Consider the following 14,535-nt stretch of genomic DNA (forward strand, 5'->3'; position numbering starts at 1 on the left):
GTGATGGCTTGTCATTTGACTCCACACACCGTGTGTATCAAAATTTTCATCTATCTTTCTACCGTTTAGTATCAATCCTCTACAATCGGCAGACGCTAACTCCTCAGGCGTATATATATGTAAAGCCTGAGCCATGTCCAGTAAAGACATGTGGCGCATCGAACCGCCTAACAAAAATCTAATAAAAGAACGATCGGTTAAACTAGCTACCCGATCATTCAACTCTATACTACATAACAATTCTTCACACCATACTTTATATACAGGTCTACGTATGGTGAATAAACATATCCAGTCATTAAAAGAAGAATTACCATACCTCTGTACAAGTAATTCCCTAATTGGCCCGGCCAATTCTACAGCTTCTAAGGGTCCCCATTCTATGACCCTCGGTACCTCAACAACCTTGGAATGAAGAGTATGCAAACCCCGTTGATATTTTGGATAATCTATCCAAAGTCTGTCAAATCTTAGGTTCGGGTGCAACTCTTCCAAATGCATATCGGAAAAAGTCATGACTGGATGAGGTACATCCTGCTTGTAGTAGTTATCCACCTCCTATTGTTCCAAATTCTCAGCAGGAGCATTGCGGGCTTGGGATGAAGATTCACCCCTTTCATTCTGCAAAACACATCAAACACAAATTTTGTACATCCAAATATGCATTAGTGTCAGCAAAATCATCAATCAAAATAATTACAATGACATTATCAATTTATATCAAACTTAAGCTTATTTTCACATTTTTATCAAATCTACACTTTTTCAAATAAGCATATACGAAAATGTTCGCCAAGTTCATAAGCATTCAACTCAAATAACATGTCAAAATAATCATTACTAGCAATCAAACAAGTCTCAAATGGCATTATCTTTCAAAATCAAGTTCATGAATTTTAGACTTGAAAAAGTCCACTTTAATTCTCAAAATCATGTTTAGGCTCAAAGTTTGGATCATTTAACTACCTAGACATGTTACACTACTCAATTTAGCAACAATTCATGACAAAAATCGGCCATAACCTGTTTATATCAAAAAGCCCCAAATTTGCTCAAGAACACAAACCCTAGATTATTCAAAATTTGAAGTTTAAGGCTTCTAATCATGTTAAACAGCATCAATCTAGGTTATACAAGCATAATACATAAACAATTTAAGTCTAATTACACTAAAAAGCATCAAAATCAAATTGGGGAAAAAATAGCTCAAAAACACCAAATTTCGAATTAAATGGTGTTTAGGTGTAGAAATTTACCGTTTTTCTTGAGTAATTCTTAGATAGCATCCTTCTCAACATGATTTTAGCAAAAGATTTGGTGATTAACGGTTAAAAATTGGGATTTTTGGGGTTTTTTCTCGGGTTTTTTCGCAGTGTTTTTGTGTGGGGGAGTGAACTGATCGTGCAGTTCTTTATATTTTTTTTCTGATTTTCGGTCCCTCCGCGAGTCGCGGAGGTTTTGCACTTCAAACTCCGCGAGTCGCGGAGTTTTTTTTTTTTTTTTTTTTTTTTTTATAATCATTAACTTTTGAAACAATTAAGTACTTAATTTTAAAATTTTGTTTCCCTTGTTATTTAGGACGAGGTCGTTTCGGATCGATGTCCTAGTCCGTCCTTCGACAAAATTTTAAAATTTGTCTTTTTGTAGCGATTGTTTTAAAAGCTAAGATTTTTGGGTTTTTTTTTTTAATGTTTTTGGCATACTTTAAATCAATAAGATTAAAAATAATGATAATAAAAGTTCTCGTCCCTCCCTCGGGTAAAGCAATTTCGGTTCAAAGACCTAGTCTTCAACTTACGACGAATTTTAAAAATCATATTCTTAACTTAATGAGATAAAGTAAATTTTTGTTTTTAAATTCACACAACTTAAATATAAAATTCAAAATTAATATTAAAAATTCACACCAAACTTAAAATTTGAAATGCATAAAATTAAAAATTAATATTTTAAAAATTAAAAATTCATACCAAACTTAATTTAAAAATTTATAAATTCATATCAAACTTATATTAATTTTTCAAATATTTACAATTTTAAATATATTGTTTTTACAAAGTTTACAATATTAATTTAAGATTTAAATATTAATTTTAAAAACATGGTAAAAATAAAATTAAAAATCTTTTTTTTTTTTTTCTTTTTATCCCACTTTAATCAATCAAATATTATCAAAAATATGCGCCCCTCTTTTCGGTAAAGTAATTTCGGTTCCAAGACCTAATTTAACTCATGACGAATTTTTGAAATATTTTGGGTTGATTGATTAAAGATATTTATACCTTAAGAATAAACGTTAAATTTCGCAGTGATGTAATAAATTTTTGAATGATATCAATAATTTCGGTCGCCAAACCTAATTTTATTCAATACCAATTTAATACTTTTTAGCGAACAAATTAGCGTTTATTATCAAAAGGTTAAAAATAAAAATAAAAAAAATAAAAACTGTACAGACATACCTGTGAAATAGATTTCTTAGTTATATGATCTATTCCATTCATAAGATAGTCGGTTTAATTGGTTTTCCATGGCTGCATAGGCGTAACCCCGAGCATTCAGTGTCTTTTCTTCTAAACATATGAACGGTCCGTCTCTGCATAAAGTAACAAATTCGGTATTTGAATAGGTTTGATTATTTGAACATTTACCTCCATGTGACCATTTTCCGCATTTGTGACATCGTTCTAGGTGTCGTGCTCTTCTTTTCGCTGCGGATTTTGATTTTCCTTTACCAAATTGTAACTTATTATCTTCGCATCTGGATTCTTTTCTAACTCCGTCCATTCTTTCTCTGATTACTGATACTAATTCGCTCGGTAGTATGTCATTATTACGTTTAGTGATCAAAGCGTGTAGCATTAGACCATGGTTTAGTTCACAGGCAGTCTTCATTTCGTAGAAACCTAAAAAAAATAAAAATTCAGAATGGGGGGAGAAGACTAGTTCTTTAGGGTCTGCTAGGGAAAGACCATACGTGTTCCATTTTCGAGAACTACACGAAAACAGACAATCTAACTCTAACAGAAATACATATTATCCTTTAAAGACTTGATTCTCCCCACACTTAGTTAGCTGTGGTGTCGAAATTGTGATTAACTTCGTTGTCGACTTCCATCGGACCATGTATGTAATGTTTAACTCTGTGACCATTAACTTTAAATTCAATCCCATTTGAATTTATCAATTCTATCGTTCCGTATGGGAAAACTCTTTTGACTATGAATGGTCCAGACCATCTTGATTTCAATTTTCCAGGAAATAGCTTGAATCGTGAATTGAAAAGAAGAACTCTGTCTCCTTCTTTTAATTCTTTTGAACTTCTGATTCTTTTATCATGCCATTTCTTCGTTCTTTCTTTATAGATTAACGAATTTTCGTATGCTTCATGTCTTAATTCTTCTAATTCGTTTAGTTGACTTAATCGTAGACGTCCGGCTTCATGTAAATCAAGATTACATGTCTTCAAAGCCCAAAATGCTTTGTGTTCAATTTCTACTGGAAGATGACATGCTTTTCCATAAACAAGTCTAAAAGGTGTGGTTCCAATTGGAGTTTTGTAGGCTGTTCTAAAAGCCCAGAGTGCATCCTCCAATTTAATGGACCATTCCTTCGGATTTGATCCTACGGTTTTCTCTAGAATACGTTTTAAAGCTCGGTTGGTATTTTCAACTTGTCCACTTGTTTGTGGATGATATGCGGTGGAGATTTTATGAGTTACTCCATATCTTTTAAGAACTTTCTCAAGTTGATTATTACAGAAATGAGTACCCCGATCACTTATTAAAGCTTTCGGTGTTCCAAACCTTGCAAAAAGACGTTTTAAAAAGTTGACTACAACTCGTGCATCGTTAGTTGGGAGAGCTTGTGCTTCCGCCCATTTAGATACATAATCAATGGCTACGAGTATATATAGATTATTATGAGATTTTGGAAATGGACCCATAAAGTCAATACCCCAAATGTCAAATACTTCACATACTTGGATGACATTTTGTGGCATTTCATCACGTTGACTTATTTTTCCGGCCCTTTGACATGCATCACAGGATTTGCAAAGAAGGTGTGCGTCTTTGTAAATTGTAGGCCAATAGAATCCAGCTTCATAAACTTTTCTTGCTGTTAGTTGAGGCCCATAATGCCCTCCTGTTGGTCCTGTGTGACAATGGTTTAAAATTTTACTAGCTTCATCTCCAAATACACATCGACGTATTATTCCATCGGGACAACTTTTAAACAGATGTGGATCTTCCCAGAAATAGTGTTTTATATCACTGAAGAATTTCTTTCGTCTTTGGTACGATAATCCTTTTTCAAGGAATCCACAAACTAAGTAGTTTGCATAGTCTGCAAACCATGGGATTTCTTTATAATCTATCTTCAATAGATATTCATCAGGAAAGTTGTCTTGTATGGCCGATTCATTTAGAACTTCTAATTCGGGATTTTCAAGACGAGAAAGATGATCAGCGGCGAGATTTTCTGCTCCTCTTTTATCTCGGATTTCAATATCAAACTCTTGTAAGAGTAAGATCCAACGGATTAATCTTGGTTTAGCATCTTGTTTTGAAAATAGGTATCTAAGAGCAGAATGGTCGGTATAGACCACCGTTTTTGCTAGAACGAGATATGATCGAAATTTGTCAAAAGCAAAGACAATAGCAAGGAGTTCTTTTTCAGTAGTTGTATAGTTTGTTTGTGCTCCTTGTAATGTCTTACTAGCATAATATATAGGTTGAAATCGTTTTTCAATCCTTTGTCCTAAAACGGCTCCCATTGCAAAATCACTTGCATCGCACATTAGTTCAAATGGTAGATTCCAATTTGGTGTTATCATGATCGGTGCATTAGTGAGTTTTTCTTTAAGAATATTAAAAGATTTGATACATTCATCTGAAAATATGAATGGCGCATCCTTTTCTAGGAGTTTATTCATAGGAGTGGCAATTTTAGAAAAATCTTTTATGAAACGTCGGTAAAAACCGGCATGCCCTAGAAAACTCCTAACTCCTCTAACATTGGTGGGATGTGGAAGTTTAGCAATTACATCTACTTTAGCTCTATCCACTTCAATTCCTTCTTTTGAAATTTTATGTCCAAGAACGATGCCTTCTTTAACCATGAAATGGCATTTCTCCCAATTAAGTACTAGATTTGATTTTTCTCATCTAATTAGCATTCGTTCCAGATTAACTAGACATGATTTAAATGTATCACCGAAGACTGAAAAGTCATCCATGAATACTTCCATGCATTCTTCTATCATGTCATGAAAAATCGCCATCATACACCTTTGAAAGGTTGCAGGGGCGTTGCAAAGTCCAAATGACATTCTTTTGTAAGCAAAAGTACCATAAGGGCACGTGAATGTGGTTTTCTCTTGATCTTCGGGTGCTATTGGAATTTGAAAATATCCGGAAAATCCATCTAGAAAACAATAGTAACTATTTCCGGCTAATCTTTCCAACATTTGATCTATGAAAGGTAAGGGAAAGTGATCTTTTCTGGTGGCGTCATTTAATTTTCTATAATCAATACATACACGCCATCCTGTTACAGTCCTAGTAGGAATAAGCTCATTTTTCTCATTTGTAATGACAGTCATGCCACCCTTCTTAGGTACGCATTGAACTGGGCTTACCCATGGACTATCAGAGATTGGATAAATTAAACCTGCATCTAGCAGTTTAATAATCTCTTTCTTAACTACATCTTGCATATTAGGATTTAGTCTTCGTTGGCGTTGCACATACGTTTTATGACCTTCTTCCATAAGGATTTTATGTGTGCAATACGAAGGACTTATTCCTTTAATATCATGAATCTTCCATGCAATGGCTGGTTTATGAGCTTTCAACACAGAAATGAGTTGTGATTTCTCATTTTCAGTAAGAGAAGACGATATTATTACAGGTAATTCAGATTCACCATGTAAATAAGCGTATTCCAAATGGTTTGGAAGTGGCTTTAACTCTAATTTCGGAGGTTCTTCTATCGATGATTTATATCGATATCTGTCTTCTTCTTTTAGCATTTGAATTTCTTCTGTTGTTGGTTCATATCCATTAGCTATAAGTGTAGCTAACATTTCAGCTTCATCAATTGGTTCATTACCTTCTCCTAAAGAACATTCTCCTGTTCCTTGTAATTCTGGAAATTCTTCTAATAATTCTGCATGTGCATCTATAGTTTGAATATAATAACATGTATCATCTGCAGATTGTGGTTGTTGCATTGCTCTATCAACTGAAAAGGTAACACTCTCATCCTCTATACTTAGGGTCAGTTTCTTACCGAACACGTCTATCATTGCTTTAGCCGTGTTTAAGAATGGTCTTCCTAATATGAGAGGAACTTGAGAATCTTCTTCCATGTCCAAAACAACAAAATCTACTGGAAATACTAAAGTACCAACTTTAACTAGCATGTTCTCCATTATCCCTCTAGGATATTTTACTGATCGGTCGGCTAGTTGTATACTTATTCTTGTTGGTTTCAATTCTCCAAGGTCTAGTTTAGCGTATAGTGAATACGGCATTAGATTTATACTAGCACCTAAGTCTGCCAATGCTTCTATTGAACTAAGACTACCCAGAAAACATGGAATTGTGAAACTTCCTGGATCAGATAGTTTTTCTGGTATCTTATTCAACAGCACTGCTGAACAATTAGCATTCATAGTAACAGCCGAGAGTTCTTCCATTTTCTTTCTATTTGAGATTAGATCTTTCAAGAATTTAGCATATCTAGGCATTCCTGAAATCACATCAATGAAAGGAAGATTTACATTTATCTGTTTAAACATATCCAAAAATTTGGATTGCTCGGCTTCAAGTTTTTCTTTCTTCATTTTACTCGGGTAAGGAAGTGGTGGTTGGTATGGTTTAACATAAGGTTTATCCTTAACTGTGTTATCTTCATTAACTTTTTCAACTACCGGTTCTTTTTCCTTATCTTGATCAGGTTGTGGTTCTTGTGGAGTAGGAATAGTTTCATCAGAAATTACAGGTATTTCAGGTGGTTTAAGTGTTGTACCACTTCTTGTGGTAATAGCTTTAGCTGTTTCATTCCGGGGGTTAGCATTTGTATCGCTAGGTAGACTTCCCGGTTTTCTTTCACCTATTAACCTTGCTAGGTTACTTACTTCTTGTTCCAGATTTTGAATAGAAGCTTGTTGATTTCTAAATGCTTGAGCATTTTGTTCATTAGTTTGTTTTTGAGATGTGAAAAACTGCGTTTGAGTTTCAACTAGCTTTGTCATCATATCTTCTAAATTCGGCTTTTTATCATCGGTTTGTTGTGGTGGTTTGTTTTGAAAATTCGGTCTTTGCTGATTGTAAGTATTATTGGATACTTGTTGATTGCTAGGACCTTGTTGGTTGTTGTATGGAATATTTCGGTTATAATTCTGGTTTTGATTGTAAATCGGTCTTGGCGGTTGATAATTATTCTGATAATTATTTCCAGGCCTTTGGTTTATGTATGAAATATTCTCTCTTTGTTCCATTGTTAATTCAATACTGAGACAATCTTTTGTCAAATGTGGTCCTCCACACTGCTCACAACTAATTCATATTGAGTGAATATCCTTAGTCATCTTTTCCATTCGTCTCTCCACAGCATCTATCTTTGCGAAAATGGAATCTAAGTCATGGCTAGAATCGGCTCTAGCTGCTTTAGATGATCTAATGATATCTTTTTCTTGGTGCCACTCATGTGAGTGGGAAGCAGTGTTATCAATAATTTTGTAAGCATCAGTTTCGGTTTTCTTCATAATAGAACCACCAGCTGCTATATCTATATCTTTCCTTGTAGTGATGTCGCATCCTTGGTAGAATATTTGTACTATTTGACAGGTGTCTAAACCATGTTGCGGACATCCTCTTAATAACTTTCCATATCTTGTCCACGCCTCATATAGAGTTTCATTTGGTTTCTGTGTGAACGTAACAATTTCTGCTTGAAGTCTTACGGCTTTAGATGCAGGAAAGAATTGTTTAAGAAATTTGTCAATTAAAACATCCCATGTATCGATCGCCCCTTCAGGTAACGATTCCAACCAATCTTTGGCTTCTCCCTTTAAAGTCCAGGGAAATAACATGAGATATATCTGTTCATCCTCCACTTCTCGGATTTTAAATAGTGTGCAGATCCTATTAAAGGTACGTAGATGTTCATTTGGATCTTCCTTCGGCGCACCACTAAATTGGCATTGATTAGTCACCATGTGTAGAATTTGTCCTTTGATTTCATAATCTGGCGCATTAATGTCTGGATGAGTAATTGCGTGACCTTGGCCAGTGCGTTTAGCTCTCATTCGGTCTTCCATACTTAAAGGTTCCAGATTCTCCATAATTGAATTTGTTGAATCGGTATCACTAGATGATTCTGATTTAATGGTTCGTTCCTCAACAATCTCTGTTTGAATGATTGGTGGTTCCGGAGGAAAGTTTAATGGTTCAGGATCTATGAACCGTTCCTGAATATTCTCTGGATTCTCAATTGTGAGGTTGGGTTCAAAAAATGGATTATCAGAAATTTGAACTGAAGTACTTGGTTGACTGGATGACGATTCTAAAGAAAAATCAACGGCGGTTATATTTGCTAAATGTCTTGATCTAGTTACAGGTGGTGAACGTACAAAAGGTGATGAACGTCTTGCTCGGTGCATTCACTGAATATCTTATTAGTTTTAAAAAGGAAAGAAAAATTATAATAAGTTATCCAATCAATAGACTTTTCTGATTTTGCCCACGTTTCGAATAGCCAAAAGATGCAGCAGAGGGGCAGGATTCGTTTGGTCTCAATATAATTGAGGACTGTTTGGCTCCAATAACCCGGTCCACGTACAAATCCAACTATTACTACGAACCAGAAAATTTTGATGTCTATTAATTTAACCACTTAAAATAAATTTTCGTAATTTTAAGAAATTTAGATAAGAAGTAGAAAAAATTCTAAGTCCTAAAACTAGAATAGCGAGAAATAAGAAAGAAAAAGAGTTCGTCGCAAAAGGTAGAAAAAGAAAAAAAAATGGTTGAAAAATAAAAGGTGACGGAAAAAAAATAAAAGAAACTTATAAAAACTTAAAAATACTTGACTAACCTAACCTTATTACTACAACTAACTTAAAATTATAATCGTAAATTGAAATTACTAATTGGAATGATAATTGGTACATAGTAAAAGGTCTAAAAATATTAAAGCTTACAAGGAAAAACTAAATCCCAAATGGAAATAACTTAAAAAGAAACTAAAACTTAAAAAGGCGTCGCAAAATTCTAAAGTACCTAAATCTTAGTCTAAAGAAAAAGCACTTAAGGAATTCTACGGCAAAGCCTAAAAATATAGGAGTAAAAATGACTATGGCAAAAACTAAGTTTAAAATTAAATATGAGCTAAAAAATACAAATATTACGCTACAACGATTAAAAAGGTAAAAAATATAAAAATGTACAAAAAGTTGTAAAAATTACAATTTTTATAAAAATATTATTTTTATATTATTTATTTAATAAAACTACTAATTTTACAAATTAATTAAACTAATTTAACTAAAATATATAAATAAAAAGTAAAAGTAAAAATTAAACTAATAATAATAATAATAATAATTAGGTTTAAATAATAATTATAATTAATAATAACCCATAATTAATGCTCGATTAGGGCTTCCTGTCGCCTGTCAGATAACCTCCGCGAGTTGCGGTGATTAATGAAGAAAACCCCGCGAGTCGCGGGGTTCAGAATTTCAGCTGACAGGTTTTATCTTCAACGCGTTTTTCTTTATTTATTTATTTATTTTATTTTCTGTTTTTAATTTTTATATAAATAAAAGATATTAAAATTAAACTTATATTTTTATAAACTAAAATAAAAATAAAGAAACTTATAAAACTTAAATATTTAACAAAATCTTAAAAATACATATATTTTTGTTTTTCTTTTTATATTTTTCGAATATTTAAAACGTATTTTTACAAAAACGAATTTTAATAAAAGTAAACAAAAAAAATCTTTTATTTTATTTTATATATTAGCGTTGCGCTTCCGGCTTTTAAGATGATCCCCGGCAGCGGCGCCAAAAATACTTGATGTCGTACGAGGTGTATATAAAATAGTTTATATTTTACTAAGAAAAACTATTAAATACGATACAATTTTACACAAGATATTTATTTATTTATAGAATGGATATACTTAAACCTTGCTACAACACTTATAGGCAGTGTACCTAATCGTACAGTAGTGTAGTTTTTAGTAAGTCCGGTTCGTTCCACAGGGAAATCTTTAAACAAAGCTCAACGCTATATTAGTTTACTTTTATAAAAATACAAATATATATATAAGTAATATTATTATTATAAAGGGGGGTTTTTACCGTTTAATGACCGGTTTGTCGATTTTAAAACTTTAGTCGCAGTTAAAACCTAATGTAAAATATAAAATAAATACAAGACTTAAATTAAAGCGTAAAGTAAATAACGATAATGAAATTGCGAATAATAAAAATGCGATAAAATAAAATTGCGATAATTAAAAAGTACGATAATTAAAAGTGCGATTAAATAACAATAAATAAAAGTGCGATAATTAGAAGTGCAATTAAATATAAAATAAAGGAAATTAAATATGAAATAAAAGAATTATGCTTATTTAAACTTCCGTAATCATGATGTTTGACGTGTTGATTTTAGTTTTATGCCCATGGGTTAATTGTCCTTTGTCCTGGATTCTTTAATATGTCCGTCTGGTTTTTGTCCATAACAGTCCATCAGTCATAAATATAAAGTGCGAGTGTCCTCATCAAATTATTCTTATACCCGAAGTTAAATATTCCAACTAATTGGGGATTCGAATTGTAACAAGGTTTTAATACTTTGTTTAATGAATACACCAGGTTATCGACTGCGTGTAAACCAAGGTTTTACTACTTTGTTAACAATTACACCAATTACCCTTGAATGTAATTTCACCCCTGTTTTAATTATTCTAGTGGCTATTAATCCATTCCCGTGTCCGGTTAAATGAACGATTATTCGTACATATAAATACCCCGCCCATCGTGTCCGATCGAGTGTATATGGTAATTTATAGGGACACCCAATTGTAAATCTTTATATTAACATTAACAAACTTTCATTTAGGTAAACAAATATAAAGCCCATTAATAGCCCATAGTCTAATTTCCACAAGTGTCGTTCTTTTGTCCAAACCCCAATTATGGTACAAAGCCCAATTACCCAATTTTAGTAATTAGCCCAACATCATGATTACTTCGTTTTAAATAAGCATAATAATAACTTAGCTACGAGACATTAATGTAAAAAGGTTGAACATAACTTACAATGATTAAAAATAGCGTAGCGTTACACGGACAGAATTTCGACTTACACCCTTACAACATTCGCTAACATACCCTTATTATTAGAATTATAATTAAAATTAAAATTAAAATATAAATTATATATATATATATATATCGTATAGATAAGAGAAGAGAGAAAATAGAATATGAAATTTTGATCAGAATTCGGTTTGCTTTATAGCCAGAGTTGAAATTTGGGGCTCCGCGACTCGCGGCAAAATCCCCTTCAAACTCCGCGAGTCGCGGAGGTTAATTTTACAGCTCAGTCCTTGGAGTTTTCTCTGCCGACGGTTTTTAATATATATATATAATATATATATAATTAATATAATTAATTATATATTATATTATATATATATACATAGTTAACTTGTAATTTTTAGTCCGTTGCGTCGAGCGTTAAGAGTTGACTCTGGTCCCGGTTCCGGATTTTCGAACGTCCTCGCGTACAATTTAATATCTTGTACTTTGCGTTTTGAATCTTGTACTCTTGTGATTTCGAGACGTTTCTTATCAATAATTGGAACCTTTTTGATTGTCTTTTGTACTTTTGAGCTTTTTGGTCGTTTGCGTCTTCAATTCGTCGAATCTGTCTTTTGTCTTCACCTTTTATTATACAAACGAATATCACTTGTAAATAGAACAATTGCAACTAAAAGCTTGTCTTTCTTGAGGAATAATGCTATGAAATATATGTTCGTTTTTAGCATTATCAGAACCTCACCTAGTTTTTCAAGAAAATCATTCCAAATGATCGTTTGCAGTGACTTTATTTGCATACTCGAAATTTGGTTCTTTCGACTCAACGCATCCACGACCACATTAGCCTTACCCGGATGGTAAAGTATTTCGCAATCATAATCTTTCAATCAATCCAGCCATCGTCGTTGATGATTGTTTAAGTTACGTTGGTCAAGAAATATTTTAAGCTCTTGTGATCCGTATAAATCGTGCATTTAACACCATATAGGTAATGGCGCCAAATCTTCAACGCATGAAGCACCGCCACCAACTCAAGATCATGAGTTAGGTAATTCTTTTCGTTTTCTGTTAGTTGTCTCGAGGCATAAGCGATCACCTTACCCCTTTGCATAAAAACATATCCTAGTCCATTAATCGAGGCATCACAATACACTGTCATATCCTCCACCTCTTCCGGTAACACCAACACCGTAGCTTGGCATAATTTTCTCTTCAATAATTGGAAAGCAATTTCTTGCTCGTTTTCCCATTCAAAGTTCACATTCTTCCGGGTTAGCTTTGTTAAGGATGAATAATCTTTGAAAAATCTTGAATAAACCGATGATAATAACTGGCTAATCCTAGGAAACTTCGGACTTCCGTAGGTGTAGTCGGTCGTTCCTAATTCTAGACTGCATCAATCTTCCCCGTGTCCATCTTAATACCCTCTTGGTTAACAATATGGCCATGAAATTACACATCCCTTAGCCAAAATTCACACTTGGAGAATTTTTCATACAACTTTTCCTTTCTCAAAGTCTTTAACAACTCGCTCAAATGATGTTCATGTTCCTTCATGCTCTTGGAATAAACGTGTATGTATATAGTGAATTTATTTGTGTGCTATGGTATGAATCACGGAGCCGGTAGTGACATAGCATGTGCGAGTGTGCTTGATAACTCCTAAATTATACAGTTTTTCGATAAAATTTTGAGGAGTTATCTTAGCGTTTTTAAGACATTTTTTTCCTAAAACACACTAAAATGGGTAAAAGGGAAAAAAGGTATTTCTAATGATTTTATCAAAGTTATGTATCAAACAGGATCAAAAACAGGAAAAATTGCAGAAAAGGAAATGAAGCCGCCGGCCAGGATGAAAGGAAGCCGCCGGCTTGGTGTTGAAATTGCCAGAATGTTCCAGAATTGATCGCAGAATGTGATGAACTTGCTGACCAAGCAAAATTCAGTTGAAGCCGCCGGTTTCCCACTGAAGCCGCCGACCTAGTTTACACGGTTTCTCAACTTGTCGACCAAGTTCAAGTAAAAATGGAAACAAAATCAAAAAGATTACAGGATCTTTGAAGCAGCCGGCTTGCGGATCAAGTTAAACTTGCAGAAGGATTCACCGACCCAAGAAGGCCGCCGGGTTCCCACTGAAGCCGCCGGCTTGGGCACCGTTTCTGAACATTATAAATAGAGGGCTCCTGTTTCAGTTTTCAATGTACAACTCAATTCAATTCAGTTTAGGTCCGTTTTTCTTTTAGGGTTTTCTCTAAAACCCTTAGATTAGGTTTATTTTCCATTTGTAATCAAGAATCATTCAAGTTAATTATTCAAGTTTCTTACATCTACCTTTTTAAGGTATGATTCTATCTTTACTTTATCGTTTATCCAGTTTTATTTATTTTAGTTATTTTCTGTTCGTCTTCTGCTATGAACTAAATGTTTATAGTGGTTATGTGGATGAAAACTAAACTTCGTCTGGGAATCAGATGAAGCCGCCGACTTCATCCTCCAAGTCGCCAGCTTGGTTGGAACAAAGCCGCCGACTTCGTGTGCTTCATCCGTACAGTTTCTGGTTCTTTTCCAGATCTGTATGGTGTCACGACCCGGAAAATTTTGACTAATTTTAAATCAAACTCTCGATACGATTTAATATTTTGACACGATAATCAAAGTCTGTTAGGTTGAGTCTCAAAAATTTTGAACTGTTTCATATATTCAATTGACCTTCGACCATTCCCGACGATTCACGAACAACTATTTTTAAATAGATACACACACACACACACACACACACACACACATATATATATATATATATATATATATATATATATATATATATATATATATATATATATATATATATATATATATATATATATATATAATTTGAAATACTATACGAAATAATATATGAGTTAATTGTTGGAAATAAATATGCAAAATAATATGCGATGTAATGAAAACTATTATTATAAATATATATATATATATATATATATATATATATATATATATATATATATATATATATAATATATATATATATATATATATATATATATATATATATATATATATAAATATGTATACAAATATTATTTGTAAATATATAAAATTATATTAAATCTATTATTTAAAATTTTATGACATATATTTATGTGGTAAAACTTGTTATTTAAAAACTGATTATATATATA

This window comes from Rutidosis leptorrhynchoides, chromosome 10 (genome assembly GCF_046630445.1).
Source record: "Rutidosis leptorrhynchoides isolate AG116_Rl617_1_P2 chromosome 10, CSIRO_AGI_Rlap_v1, whole genome shotgun sequence".
NCBI lineage: Eukaryota > Viridiplantae > Streptophyta > Magnoliopsida > Asterales > Asteraceae > Rutidosis > Rutidosis leptorrhynchoides.